At 44.2% G+C, this 15,554-nt stretch overlaps 1 protein-coding gene across 1 annotated transcript in view; it reads right to left on the bottom strand.

The window, feature by feature from the left end:
• Positions 1-15,554, bottom strand: part of LOC121273703 (zinc finger protein 229-like) — a 1,112,939-nt gene that overhangs the window by 274,999 nt on the left and 822,386 nt on the right. The window lies entirely within an intron of this gene.

Below are 15,554 nucleotides of genomic sequence, written 5' to 3'. Positions count from 1 at the left end.
GAAGGACTCTTGTCCTCCAGCCAATCAAAGCGCGGGCTTTGTGTGAATGAAGATTGAGCTTCTCGCAGACTAAAACTTCCCCCTGTGTCCAACATCTGTGAGTAAAACACTTTCTTTTCCCCCCCTTTCCATTTCTTTTCTCATTCTGGGGGCAAATTGTTGACTTGCATGAACTGAAGGAAAAGGAAGTGAATCCAGGGAGGCTGTAGACTCTGGAAAGGTTGGCCCAGGTCTCTCTCTCTTTTAAAGACATTGACATCCTTTGCTCCCTCAGCTTGACACATTTATTTGTCTGGCTAAAAGGATGGTCTCTTTCCTAATGTTCACAATTAAAGGGGTGGTTTCCCCAGGAGATGACTGACATTTAAGGGGACTGTAAATTAATATAGGACAGAGATGTGTCTAGTGTTGTTAGATGGTACTCATCAGATATAATATTTATGGTTCTATAATAAAGTACATTTATTATTTTTTCTAACCATGCAATCTCGTACTGTAGCTATGTTGTATATTTCCTGTCACAGAGTCATTACAGCACAGGAGGAGTCCGTTCGGCAACTTGAGTCCATCTCGACTCTCCGTCAACGAATTCAGTCAGTCCCATTCCCCCTCTATATCCCCATCCCCCTGCAAGTACATTTCCGTCAAGTGTCCATGAAATTTCATTCTGAAATCAGAGATCATCTCCAGTTCCACCATCCTCAGATGAACTCAATTCCAGGTCATGATCACTCACTCCTAATTACAGTTCTTTCTTGCATCCACCCATAACTCTAATCATACAATATATATTACATTACACATGTTTGTATTTCAGTAATGTGTCCATGTATATGGCTCACAGCTCTGTGTGCTGGACTGACAGTGCTGAACACGGATCTGTCAATTAAGATGAATTTGCACCTTCAGGAGAATGGGGAGGGTGTATATTAGGCATCGCAGAGTGAGAATGGAGGGAGAATGTGTGGGACGGAGATTTACAGATTTTGGGTAACAGGCGAGGAAAGAATGTTTCATAGCAACTAGAATTGTCTGTTATGAATTTTTGTCTTGTACTGACAGTGATGACTTTTGTAAACTCCTTTTACAGGATATTAGAGGGGGAGGATTTGTAGACAGAAATCTGAAACCAAAAATCACATCAAGATCTCACAGAGTCATTCAATTCATCAGGACCTGAACATAATTGGCCTTTGAATGTGGAGAAACATTTGTCTGTTCTGTCTGTGGGTAAAGATTCTAAACATCAGTGTGACTGGAGAAGCACCGAGACACACACAGCTGATTGAAAGTATTCCAGTGCACCGACTGTGGAAAGAGCTTCAACTAGTTACACAGACTGAAAAAACATTACCATTCACAGCAGGGAGTGACTCTTCATGTGTTCTGTGCATGGATGAGGCTTCAACTGATTGTCAAACATAGAGAGACACAAAGACACCCACACCAAGGAGAAACCATGGAAAAGTAGTGACTGTGGGAAGGGATTCTGGAACCCGTCTTTGCTAGAAATTCTCAAACCCAAAATTAACATTAACATCCGACAGAATCACTCGATTCAGCAGGATCTGAATATCATTGGCCTTTGAATCTAGAAGGAGAAATATATGTCTGTTCTGTCTGCTTCAAAATGTTTCAAACATTGGTGTGATTGGAAAAGCACTGAGACACACACACTGGAGTGAGAGTGTTTCCAGTGCACTGAATGTGGAAAGAGCTTTAACCAGTTACACAGACTGAGAAAGCATCACACCATTCACAAAGGGGAGACACCACACATGTGTTCCGCGTGTGGACGAGGCACCAATTGATCATCGGACGTGGAGATACACAAGGGCACGCGCACCATGGAGAAACTGTGGAAATGTAGGGACTGTGGGAAAGGATTCCAAACCCCATCTGCACTGGAAACTCATCGACGCATTCACACTGGGGAGAGGCCATTCATTTGCCCTGTGTGTGGGAAGGGATTCACTCATTCCTCACACCTAGTGGCACACCAGATCACTCACACCAGGGAGAGGCCGCTCACCTGCTCTGTGTGTGGGAAAGGATTCAGTAAGCCATTGCATCTAGTGGCACACCAGGCCGCTCACAGCAGGGAGAGGTCCTTCACCTGCTCTGAGTGTGGGAAAGGATTTACTCAGTCATCCCACCTAGTGGCACACCAGGTAGTTCACACCGGAGAGAAGCTGTTCTCCTGCTCTGAGTGTGGGAAGGGATTCAGTAAGCCATTGCATCTAGTGTCACACCAAGTCACTCACACCAGGGAGAGGTCATTCCCCTGCTCTGTGTGTGGGAAAGGATTCACTCAGTCATCCCACCTAGTGGCACACCAGGTCATTCACACAGAGGAGAGGCCATTCACCTGCTCTGAGTGTGGTAGGGGATTCACTCAGTCTGTGCACCTAGTGGCACACCAGGTAGTTCACACCAGGGAGAGGCCATTCACCTGCTCTGTGTGTGGGAAAGGATTCACTCAGTCATCCCACCTAGTGGCACACCAGGTAGTTCACACCAGCGAGAGACCATTCACCTGCTCTGTGTGTGGGAAAGGATTCACTCAGTCATCCCACCTAGTGGCACACCAGGTCATTCACACAGAGGAGAGGCCGTTTACCTGCTCTAAGTGTGGGAGGGGATTCACTCATTCATCCCACCTAGTGGCACACCAGGTAGTTCACACTGAGGAGAGGCCATTCACCTGCTCTGTGTGTGGAAAAGGATTCACTCAGTCTGCGCACCTAGTGGCACACCAGGTAGTTCACACCAGGGAAAGGCCGTTCACCTGCTCTGAGTGTGGGAAGGGATTCACTCAGTCATCTCACCTAGTGGCACACCAGGTAGTTCACACTGAGGAGAGGCCATTCACCTGCTCTGTGTGTGGGAAAGGATTCACTCATTCATCGCAACTAGTGGCACACCAGATAGTTCATACCAGGGAGAGGCCATTCACCTGCAGTGTGTGTGGAAAGGGATTCACTCATCCCTCGTACCTAATAGCACACCAGGTAGTTCACACCAAGGAGAGGCCGTTCACCTGCTCTGTGTGTGGAAAAGGATTCACTCAGTCATCCCACCTAGTGTCACACCAGGTAGTTCACACCGACGAGAGGCCGTTCACCTGCTCTGAGTGTGGGAGGGGATTCACTCAGTCGTCCCACCTAGTGGCACACCAGGTATCGCACACCAGAGAGATGCCCTTCACCTGCTTTGTGTGTGGGAAGGGATTCATTCAGTCCTCACACCTAGTGGCACACCAGGTAGTTCACACCAGGGAGAACTCCTTCACCTGCACTGAGTGTGGGAAGGGATTCACTCAGTCATCCCATCTAGTAGCACACCAGGTAGCTCACACTGAGGAGAGGCCATTCACCTGCTCTGAGTGTGGGAAGGGATTCACTCAGTCTGCACATCTAGTGACACACCAGGTAGTTCACACCAGGGAGAGGCCATTCACCTGCTCTGAGTGTGGGAAGGGATTCACTCAGTCTGCACATCTAGTGACACACCAGGTAGTTCACACCAGGGAGAGGCCGTTCACCTGCTCTGTGTGTGGGAAGGGATTCACTCAGTTATCCCACCTGCTGACACACCAACAAGTTCACACTGGAAAAGACCATTCACCTGCTCTCGATGTGGGAAGGATTCACTCAGTCGTCCCATCTGTAGACACACCGGCAAGTTCACACTGGAGAGAGGCCCTTCGTTTGATCCGTGTGTGGGAAGGGATTCGCTCTTTCATCCTACCTGCTGACACATCAACAGGTTCTCACCAGGGAGAGGCTGTTCACCTGCTCTGAGTGTGAAAAGGGATTCACTTTGTTAATCAACCTGCTTGGACTATGGGTGTTAATTGTGTCAACTGAGGTAAAATATATACAGGTGGAGGGCATTTATTGGATGGTTACTTGAACACATATAGAGAGGCAACTACTGCCTCACAGTGGGCTTGGCCTAAATAGCCAAGTGGTTACGGTACTGGGTTTGTAACCCCAAGATCAAGAGTTCAAATCTCACAATGGCAAACTATGAAACAATGTAACTTCATCTGAAACAGATGGAAACGGGTTTGTACTTGAAAGAGTTACTGCCTCACAGTGGGCTTGGCCTAAATAGCCAAGTGGTTATGGTACTGGGCTTGTAACCCCAAGATCAAGAGTTCAAATTTCACAATGGCAAACTATGAAATAATGTAACTTCATCTGAATAGGAACAGATGGAAACGTGTTTGTACTCGAAAGAGTTACAAGGGCCACTGTTTGCTTGGCTGAAATAGCCAAGTGGTTATGGTACTGGGTTTGTAATTCCAAGATCAAGAGTTCAAATCTCACAATGGCAAACTATGAAACAATGTAACTTCATCTGAAACAGATGGAAACGTGTTTGTATGGGAAAGAGTTACTCCTTTTGGCCTAAATAGCCAAGTGGTTATGGTACTGGGCTTGCAACCCCAAGATCAAGCAGTTCAAATCTCACAATGGCAAACTATTAAACAATGTAACTTCATCTGAAACAGATGGAAACGGGTTTGTACTCGAAAGAGTTACAACAGGCGCTGATGATATTTAGGCTTGGCCTAAATAGCCAAGTGGTTATGGTGCTGGGCTTGTAACCCCAAGATCAAGAGTTCAAATCTCACAATGGCAAACTATGAAACAATGTAACTTCATCTGAAACAGATGGAAACGGATTTGTACTCGAAAGAGTTACAACACGAGCAGGGATGCCACTTTAGCTTGGCCTAAATAGCCAAGTGGTTATGGTACTGGGCTTGTAACCCCAAGATAAAGAGTTCAAATCTCACAATGGCAAGCTATGAAACAATGTAACTTCATCTGAAACAGATGGAAATGGGTTTGTACTTGAAAGAGTTACTGCCTCACAGCGGGCTTTGCCTAAATAGCCAAGTGGTTATGGTACTGGGCTTGTAACCCCAAGATCAAGAGTTCAAATCTCACAATGGCAAACTATGTGGCCTAAATAGCCAAGTGGTTATGGTACTGGGCTTGTAACCCCAAGATCAAGAGATCAAATCTCACAATGGCAAACTATGAAACAATGTAACTTCATCTGAAACAGATGGAAACGGGTTTGTACTCAAAAGAGTTATTGCCTCACAGCGGGGTGTAGTCAGGAGGCTTATACCTGTAATGTTTCACTCTGTGAATAAATCTATCCAAAGTAAAGACTGGCACCAGTTTCTTCCTTCACCATCAGGCTGTCAGGATTATAACATGGTAACAGAGAATACTTGTCTAATGGTGGAGGTTGGAAACTAAAGGAAAATAAAATTTCAGTCAGAAGCTTACAATCTGAGTAGCTTTTGTGAGAAATGGCTGAAAACAAGTGGAAATTGTCAGGAAATTGCTCTGAAGAAGGGCCATACGGACTCAAAAGGTTAACTCTGTTTCCCTCTCCACAGGTGCTGCTATATCAGCTGAGTTTTTCCAACCCTTTCTGGTTTTGTGTCATATTTCCAGCATCTGCAGTAATTTGCTTTTATATTATGGAAATTGTCAGGGTCTGATTACTCGCCGATGTTCTCGGAGTCTGAGCCACACGACCAGTGGAAGAATGAAGTAGATATGTGGACACGGGTTACGTTCCTACCAAGGAGGAAACAAAATCTGGTCTTGGCATTGTCACTTCCCAACACAAGTAAAATCAGAAGAAAAGTATTTAGTGAGCTGGATGCCCGACAGTTGGATACTGATGAAGGTTTGGATCTTCTATTCGGATTCACTGATGAGATATACGAGAAAGATGATCTATTGGATGCCTATGAAGCATAGTTGGACTTTGACAGGTTTCGAATGAGGGTGAAAGCATCTTGAGCAGATCTGGATATCACAACAACAAACAGGATTGGAACAGCACTAATAGGTGAATGAACACTGGAATGACCAAGGAACAATTAACAGGTGTTTCAGGTCTGACTCAAAATATCATTATGTGATGAACTGCCCAAAGTGGAAAATCAGGGTCTTCGAAGTGACACATGATGCAGAGAATTCTGAGGCTGAAGATGATGATGATGATCACTCTGAAGGAATTGTACGAGTCACAAGGAGCTTTGGTCCCAGTGATGAGTATGTTAGTCACAGACTCATTCAACTGTGCTGTGTTAGACAGTGGCTGCACCTTGTCAGCATGTGGATTAGATTGGTGAAAATGTTACCCAGATTCACCTCGTACTGAGGATCGACACAAGGTTAAGGAGTATGAAAGTTCTACTTGTTTAGTTTTGGTGATGTGTACACATTCAAGTCACTAAAAAGAGTTGTGATTTCATGCAAAATAACTGGAGTCAGCCACTTTATCAGGACTGGTGTAGTCTCTAGTGTGATACCCTTACTGTTCAGTAAACCTTCCACAAAAAAGGCACAAATGCAACTGGACATGGAGCAAGATAAGGTAATTGTTTTTGGAAAATCAGTGGATCTGCTGTTGAGTCAGTCAGGACATTATCGTGTCCCCTTAACAATACCTGATGTTTCTAATCAGAGTATTTGAGAAGGATTAATGGCATCAGGTGATAAGAATCAGAGAAAAGAAGCAAATTGTCTTTCAGCTACACACAGACAATTTGCTCATCCTTCTTGTCAAAGATTAAAAATCCAGCTTCATGTCCTGGACAGAGAGACCTGAAATTCTTTATGCAGGCTGTATATCTCCACACACACATGTATATACATGTACGTATAACTGGATTGAAAATTAGTGACATACACTACTGTATTTCTCAAAGATACAGTGGGAGGGGAATGTGAGAAAGAACTTTATTTGGGCACAGAGTGGTCATGATCTATAACTCGCTGCCAACAAGGGTGGTGGAAAGGGAAATAAGTAATTTCAAAATGAAATTGGATAGGCACTTGAAGGAAGTCAACTTGCAGGGTTATGGGGAACAGAGGGGGAATGGGACTGACTGAATGCTCCACAGAAAATCGATGCATATTCCGGTTGCCGAGCGGACTCCTTCTGTGCCATAATGATGCTATGACTTTATGGAAGCTGACTCTGCACACCAGCCCACCCTGCAGCCAGAACACACTGCGGGTGGGTTCAGCGGGGGCAGGGTGAGACTTCCAGGACTTCTGCCCTTCGCTGGGGAGGGAGTCCCGCCCTCAGGAGCCACTCGCCAATCAAATTGGGCAGCAGTTCCGGCATTCCAAGGCATGCCAAGAGGGCATTAGGGCACTCCCAGGACTGCAACCGCTTCCAAGAAGGTGCAATGAATCCTGGAGCAAGATACGTCCAGGGTATTGGGCCGGGTGGGTTTGGGCAGCTTTGGGAGTGGGGCGGGGATGGTGGGAAGTGGTGGTTTTTGGTGAACAGGCAGGAAGGAAGAAAGGCGGGTGCTATCTTAACAGGGGGCTCCAAGGAGAGCTGGCATGGACTCAATGTGATGAATGGCCTCTCCCCTAATATCACGATGGTCAAAATAAAATAATTTCAGCTGCACCAGTCTCTCCAACTAGCTGACGTCCTTCATCCCTGGTGCCATTCTCAAGAATCTGCCCTGAACCCTCTCTAAGAACTTCACATCTTTCCTAAAGTGTCGGACCCAGATATAGGGTTCCATTCTGGAGGGCTAGAATTGAAAAACAGGGAGGTTATATTCAACTTGTTTCAAACCATGGTTAGACTACACTGGGATTACTGTCAACATTTCTGATCTCCATCTAGAAAAAGGAAATAGAGGCACTGGAGAAGGAGCAACAAAGATTCAAAGAATAAAACCAGAACTGAGAGCATTTAAGGGAAGGGTGGGGCTGCTTTTCTCTATAAAAGAGAAGACTGAAGGGTGACCTGATGGAAGCCTTTAAGATTATGAAGGGGTTCAATAATCCAACAGGAATTTCATGAGAAACCTCTTTACCCAGCGAGTGGTGAGAATGTGGAATGCTCCCACACCGAGTGGTTGAGGTGAACAGCATGAATACATTTAAGGGGAAGCTCGATACATACATGAGGGAGAAAGGAATGGAAGGATATGCTGATGGGGGGGAGATGAAGAGAGGTGGGTGGAGGCTCATGTGGAGCATAAATACTGACAAAGACCAATTGAGACGTCTGGCCCGGCCCTCTGCTATAGACACAGTGGAACAAGACAAATGTATTTATTTTGGATCTACCTGTAGTGGTAGGAAAAACAATATTTACTATCCAGGATAAAATAAATGTACTTCATCAGCTTTTGTGAATCATTTCAGTGGAAATCTGCACTGTGACATGCAAAAAGCAGGTTGGATGGATCACTGATTGTTTCCCACACACCGAACAGGTGAACAGCCTCTTCACAGTGTGATCTCACTGGTCTAAAAGCAGGTGTGAGTGAAGCTGAGTGAATCCATTCTCACTCAGATCAGGTGAATGGTGTGTCCCTGGCATTGATGAGTTTCCGGTGCAGATGTGAGGGGACAGCGTGGGGTGCAGAGGGGAAATGGAATTCTGTTGCACGGTCCCCACACTTCCACAGTTTCTCCCTGGTGCAGGTGCCCTTGTGTGTCTTCAAGTTCAACAATCTCCTCAAGCCTCATATACATGGTCTCTTCCTGCTGGAAATGGTCTTTTCAGGCAGTGTAACTGGTTAAAGCTCTTTCCACAGTCAGTGCAGTGGAACACTCATGGTTGTAGTTTGTCTTGATGCTCTTTCAGTCACAATGATGTTTGAAGTATTTTCGAACAGACAAACATTTCTCCCATTTCCATCGCTGATGACCATCAGGCCCTGCTGAATCAATGGCTCTGTCAAATCGTTACCTGATGTTTGGTTTGATTTTCCCATCTGCAAATCCTCCCTCTCCATTGCACTTTTAAAGATGTTTACAAAAGCCATCGTAGTAAATACACAATAGAAATTTGAAACTGGTATTCTAGTTGACAAAATCCTTTCCCCTCTCAAACTTGAAATCTCTGTCCCCCACTTACTCGATTCTCCCTATTGGTTGTGACCCCAGTTGATCGTACTCTCCTCCTCCTGCATTTCCTCAATTCTTCTCCCCTGAAGGTGCTGACTCCCGGGTTCAGTTTCACACTCACTTATTGCCCTCCCCAATTTGTCACCCAGGTGTCTAAATCTTTACACCTGAAGTTAAACTGTTTTGCTAAGGGGGCGTCACAATTAAATCCAGTGACTACCCACATGTACTTTGTGTCAGGGTGAAGTCACTGGGCCCCCCCACCCCCACTTTCCATCCCAGTCCCAGGAGTTTGGAGTCTGGGCTCCGGATGAGTAATGGCAGCCGAAGCTCCCACAATCCCTCGCACTGGGGAAACCGCTTTATCCGCCGCGCGGGCGGGTGGCCCGGGGCGGCACAGGCTCTTTCCACTTAGATCAGGAGAGATAAACACGAGAGGACATGGCTTTAGGGTGAAAGGGGAAAGGTTTAGGGGTAACTTCTTCACTCAGAGAGTGGTGGGAGTGTGGAACGAGCTGCGGGCTCACTCTTAAGTTTTAAGATAAATTGGATGGATACATTGATGGGAGAGGTCTGGAGGGTTATGGACTGGGTGCAGGTCAATGGGACTAGCAGAATAATATTTTGGCACAGACTAGAAAGGCCTGTTTTTCTGTGCTGTAGTGTTCTATGGTTCTATGTCAGAGGAAGAGAGGCGGGGACCAGAACAAGACCCGCACTCTGTTTGGTTGGATGAGCAGTGCTCTTCCAGTTCTCCAGGTTTTCACATTGGCTACTTGGGTACAGCATCTTGTCCCTCATTGTCTGCATACGGGGAACTGACCAATGGGAAGAGTTGGAGGACCAGAAGGACTCTGATCCTCCAGCCAATCAGAGCGCGGGCTTTGTGTGAATGAAGATTGAGCTTCACACAGACTAAAACTTCCTCCTGTGTCCAACATCTGTGAGTAAAACACTTTCTTTTCTCCCCCTTTCCATTTCTTTTCTCATTCTGGAGGGAAATTGTTGATTTTAGTTTTGATTGTTCCAGTAAAATTTTCTCATTTTGAGGTTATTTGTCTCCGTGGGAATTGTAACAACAGAGATATGTCGAGTGTTGTTATATGGTACATATTAGATATATTATTTATGAATTCTGTAATAAAATACATTTATTATTATTTCTGGTATTGTATTGTAATATAGTTCTGTAGCTATGTTTTAACTTTCCAGTCATTACGACACAGAAAGAGTCCACTCAGAAACTCAAGTCCAACTCTCTGTAGAGCAATCCAGTTAGTCTCATTTCCCCTCTACACCCCATTTCCCTGCAAGTTTTATTTGTTTATTTCCTTCAAGTTTATTTCCTTTATGTGACCAGACACTTGTGTTTTAAAATCATTAATCAGCTCCACTTCCACCATCCTCATAGGTAGCGAGTTCCAGTTGATGACCACTCGCTGCCTAAATAAAGTTCTTCCTCACATCCTTGGTATATCTCTAATCAAGTAATACAGTACTGTATATAGCACACATTTTTCATCTACCAAATATATATAAAGTGCTGTGCATGGATCTGTCGATCAGCATGAATTGACACCTTCAGTAGAATTGGGAGGGTATTATATTAGGTACAGCAGAGTGAGAATGAAGGGAATGAGTGTGGGATGGAAATTTACAGCTTTTGGGGAACGAGAGGGGAAAGAATGTTCCATAGAAACTAGAATGGTCTGTTATGAATTTCTATCCTGTACTGACAGTGATGACTTTTGTAAACTCCTGTTACAGGATGTCAGAAAGAGAGGATTTGAAAGCAGAAACATCAAACCAAATGACACATCACGATCTGACAGAATCACTCAATTCATTGGGACACGAATATCATTGGCCTTTGAATCTAGAAGGAGAAATGTTTGTCTATTCTTTCTGCTTGAAGAGATTTTAAACATTGGTGTGACCAGAAAAGCACGGAGACAGAGACACACCCGAGTGAGAGTGTTCCAGTGCACTGACTGTGGCAAGAGCTTTTAACCATTTGCACATCCTGAATAAATATTGCACCATTCATAGTGGGGAAGGACCACATATGTGGTTTGTGTATGAACAAGGTTTCAATTGATGGTAGAACCTGGAGAGTTACAAGGACACCCGCATCATGGAGAAACCATGGAAATGTGGGGAGTGTAGGAAGGGGTTCCGTGCCCCCTGTGAACTGGAAATTCATCGACACAGTCACAGTGGGGAGAGACCGTTCACCTGCTCTGTATGTGGGAAGGGGTTCAATGGTTCATCCCAGCTGCTGGCACATCAGTGGGTTCACACTGGGGAGAGGCCGTTCACCTGCTCCGAATGTGGGAAAGGATTCACTCATGCAATCTGCTGACACATCAGCGAGTTCACACTGGCGAGAGGCCCTACACCTGCTCTGAGTTTGGGAAGGGATTCAGCGATTCATCCACACTGCAGGCACACCAGCGAGTTCACACCGGGTGAGGCTGTTCACCTGCTCTGAGAGTGGGAAGGGTTACACTCAGTCATCCCATCTGCTGACACACCAGCGAGTTCACACTGGGGAGAGGCCATTCACCTACTCTGAGTGTGGGAAGGGATTCAGTGATTCATCCAACCTGCTGAAACACCAGCGAGTTCACACTGGGGAGAGGCCATTCACCTGCTCAGAGTGTGGAAAGGGATTCACTGATTCAGCCATCCTGATACACCAACAGGTTCACACCGGGGAGAGGCCATTCGCCTGCTTTGAGTGTGGGAAGGGGTTCACTCAGTCATCCCACCTGCAGACACATCAACGAGTTCACACTGGGGAAAAGCCATTCACTTGCTCAGTGCTTGATGGCATTCACTCAGTTATCCAGTCTGCAGATACACCAGTGAATTCACACCGGGGAGAGGCCGTTCACCTGCTCTCAGTGTGGGAAGGGATTCATTCGGTTATCCAGTCTACAGAAACACCAGCGAGTTCACAAGTGATTCCAGGGGTTGGATTCTGCTGTTATTGCTGCTGTTAATCACATCCAGGACTGAACCATGCTCATTCTAACTGTTGGTGAAGTGGGAGGGTCGGAGAGTTTATTTCTGCTGGACTGGCTGGTCTCATGACTTTGCTCCCAGTGGGCTGATGCTGTTTATTTTAGCGAAAATCTAATTTCATATTTCACATGGATCACAGAATCAAAGGGTATTTGAAGCTAAAATACATTTTGTTTGCATTTCTGTTTGGAACCTCCCAACTGCCATGGAGATGGGGCTGTGGTGGTTCGAAGGTTCTTTTGTTTAATTTATCTGAGTGTTTCTCACAGAAGGTAGTTGTGTAGTTTGCAGCTCACTTGGAATTGGTGAGGGGAGAGAAGGCTGGAGGGTTTACCTAGCTTGGAGCGCGAGGAAGAAACCTACAGTGGTCCTCACAGTGTAAGGAAGATACCCTCGCGACAGAAAGGAACCAGCTTGAACAGTTAGCTTGGAAAGAGTTGTGAACGAGATGTCAGAACAGTTGGAGGGAAAATCAATGAGTGGAAATTCAGGGCAGGAGCGCAGTGAAACTTAAGACCATAAGACATAGGAGCAGAAATTAAGCCATTCAGCCCATCGAGTTTGCTCCACCATTCAATCATGGCTGATAAGTTTCTCAACCCCATTTTCCTGTAACCTTTGATCCCCAATCTTAACTTAATCTTGAGCTGAGGAATCCACAGTCATGAAGTCTTAAAGAAACTTTGACAGGTCGATTATCCAAAAGCCAAAGGAAAGATGCCAAGGAAATCTTGTACCTCAGAGAAGGTGGAACAGTGGTCAGAAGCCAAAGTGAATTCCAGAGGGCTGTGGCATGTCCATTGGTCGGAAAAGTGAATAACCTTCAAGGTCTCAGAACATATCAGAGAACTCTAGGGTGGAGCTAAAAAGTGGAACGCAGTTTCCCCGCTGCTGGAATTGTTACGGGTGGGATGGAAAAGATCTCTTGATTCCGGTGGGAATTTTTGGTTCTGTGGTGGGCAGGACAGGAAAATCCCGCCCGTACTGTTGTTAGTAGTGATTAATTTTTAATGTTTTTTTACATATAATTAAGTTTGTGAAATGGTGTGCTGCAGTTCCTTCAGTTAATTATTGTGGGTTCAAATTTATTTTTAAACATCAATGGTACCCACCAGGATCATAAGAAAATTGGGGCTCCTCTAAGATTTTGAATCCACCGACTGATACTGGTGCACTAGGCTTTGCAAAAAATTGGGCCAACCAGGTTTCATGGTGAACTCTAATGTATTTATTGAGAAGCAGAATGGCTTTGTTAATTGCTAATATGTCTTGAGGGAGAAGGTTTGTCCCTGGGTGTTTTGCAACAATTGATACAGTTAATAAAGCAGAAATAGTTGAGGCAATAGCACAGCACTTGGAATTTGTGAAAGAAAAGCCTCATCCAGCTAACAGTTGAGTTGCCTAGATGAAACAACTTGAATGAGAATTCCAAAGGTATAGAGAAAAGCAAAAACTTGAACTTGAAAGCCAGGAAAATGAAAAAGAAAAATCAAAAGAAATAGAATTACGGAAGTTTGAATGAGAATGCCAAAGAGAAAACTAGAAAGGGAAGAAAGAGATCAAAAAAGAGACAGAGAGCTTCAAAGAGAGAAAAGAATTAAACAGTGTGAAACAAGACCTAATAGTTTAGACAAGGAGTGAAGTTCCACTTCGAGTTTTGATTTTGCTCTATTTGCCTAGTGCCTAATTTCACTGAGGATGGAATTGGAAGATACTTCATTTCACTTGATAAAGTTGCTTCAAAGTTAGGGTTTCCAAAAGAGAGATGGACGCTTATTTTGCAAAGTGTGTTGATGGGAAAAAAAATGGATGTTTATTCAAGAAGAGCATTCTTCAGATTATGAGATGATTAAATCTGTGGTAATTAATGCATAGGAGCTTGTTGTCAAAGTTTATCAATTAAAAGTTCAGTCTTTGAGGAAAAGATAGATGCAACCATTCCTAGAATTTGCGAGGGAAATTGAAACGTTGTCCGACAGGTGGTTTCGAGCAGTGGAAATTGAACAGAGTTTGAAAAATGTGAGAGAAGTGGTATCAATGGAAGAATTTAAAAATAGCATTCCTTTAGCTATTAGAACACACCTGGAGGACCGCAGGATTTTTTTTTTATAAAAGGGAAGCTGCTGTTTTAGCTGGTAGCAATGATTTGACTCACAGACACCAAGGTGACAGCAAACTATTGGTTGCAAACCCATACAGGAGCAGGAGAGTTAAATCGCATGACAATGAATGGGACTCTATTTAGAGTGAAAGAGATAGCAGAAATGAAACAAAAGATTCTCCCCACAGTGGTCAAAAAGATAGTGCAGAAGATGCAAGTGAATCAAAAGGACCAATATGTTTTCATTGACATTGGGTTGGACATTTAAAAGGTAATTGTTGGAGATTAAAAAGTAAACCCGTGGTTTTGGCAAATGAAGGTGTTCCAAAGAGGGAAGCTTGTGAGAAATCAATACCTTCCAATGTATTTACCATGGGTGACAATAGACACGTGAGGGATTATGAAGGATTAATATTTGAAGGGGAAGTCAACAAATTTTTGTCCGTGAAAGAGCCTCAAAAGATTGTAATCCTGAGAGATACTGGTTAAACTCAGAGCTGATTGTTAGTAAAAAATTAAGACCTTTGGTCAAAATTTTCAGTGAATAAAAATGTATTAATACAGGGTATTGATGGGAAGTGTGTGTCTATCCCCATTGTTTAGAGTGAATTGAAATTGTGATCTGGTAAAGGAATCTGTTACTGTTGGTGTTGTTTCTAAATTAATCACGCGGATTTTATATTGGGAAATGATATAGTGAGCAGTATAGTGCAACCTGGGTCGGTGTGCACAGTTCAGATGTTATCCCTTGAGTGAAAGCTCCCTCACCTATTTGTAATCTAGTTGGGCAAAGAACTGATTCAAGTAAAAATACAGATGTCCACCCCAGTAATGGACAGTACAGAGGCAGCAAATGTGTCTGCAGAAACTCAAATTAAAAATTCTCAACAGAAAGGACTAAGACCTCAAAGTGACTTTGGGATTTAATAACACCTAACGTTGAATGAAATGTGCCTACCAGTGCAGAAACAGTACAGGATACAACAGCAGGAGTTCAGAAAAAGGAACTGTTCACAAAAGACCATTTAAAACCTCAAAATGATGTGGTTTGTGAATTGAGTGGAAGACTCAGTGTTAGAAGGAAAAATAAAATTCCAAAATGGAGAAGCGGTCGACATCACCCACAAAGAGTTAAATAAAATTAACCCTGAACAGGATGAAGAAAAACTGAAAGATTGCAAATTGTTTAAAGATCAGACCAAACAAGAATATCAAACGTTTCTGCTTGAACATAAAAAGCATCTGAGTGATATTGTCAAAGTGGCCAAGGAAGATTTTGACCAACATAAGAATGAGATGTTGGTCTTGTGGAGGCTGCAGCTCACTTGGAGTTTGTGTGATAGGGAAAGAGACTGGAAGATTTGCCCAGCTTGAAGCTGGAGGAAGAAATTTCCAGTGGTCCCCAGGGTGAAAGGCTTGAGGCAGAAAGCAGTCAGCTTGAACAGTGAGCTTGGACAGAGCTGTGAAGAAGCTGTGGGAGCCGACTGGGAAAAAGCAGT

Source organism: Carcharodon carcharias, assembly GCF_017639515.1.
Source record: "Carcharodon carcharias isolate sCarCar2 chromosome 27 unlocalized genomic scaffold, sCarCar2.pri SUPER_27_unloc_1, whole genome shotgun sequence".
Taxonomy (NCBI): domain Eukaryota; kingdom Metazoa; phylum Chordata; class Chondrichthyes; order Lamniformes; family Lamnidae; genus Carcharodon; species Carcharodon carcharias.
The sequence above is the reverse complement of the archived record's forward strand: the minus strand, read 5'-3'. Positions and strand labels throughout refer to the sequence as shown.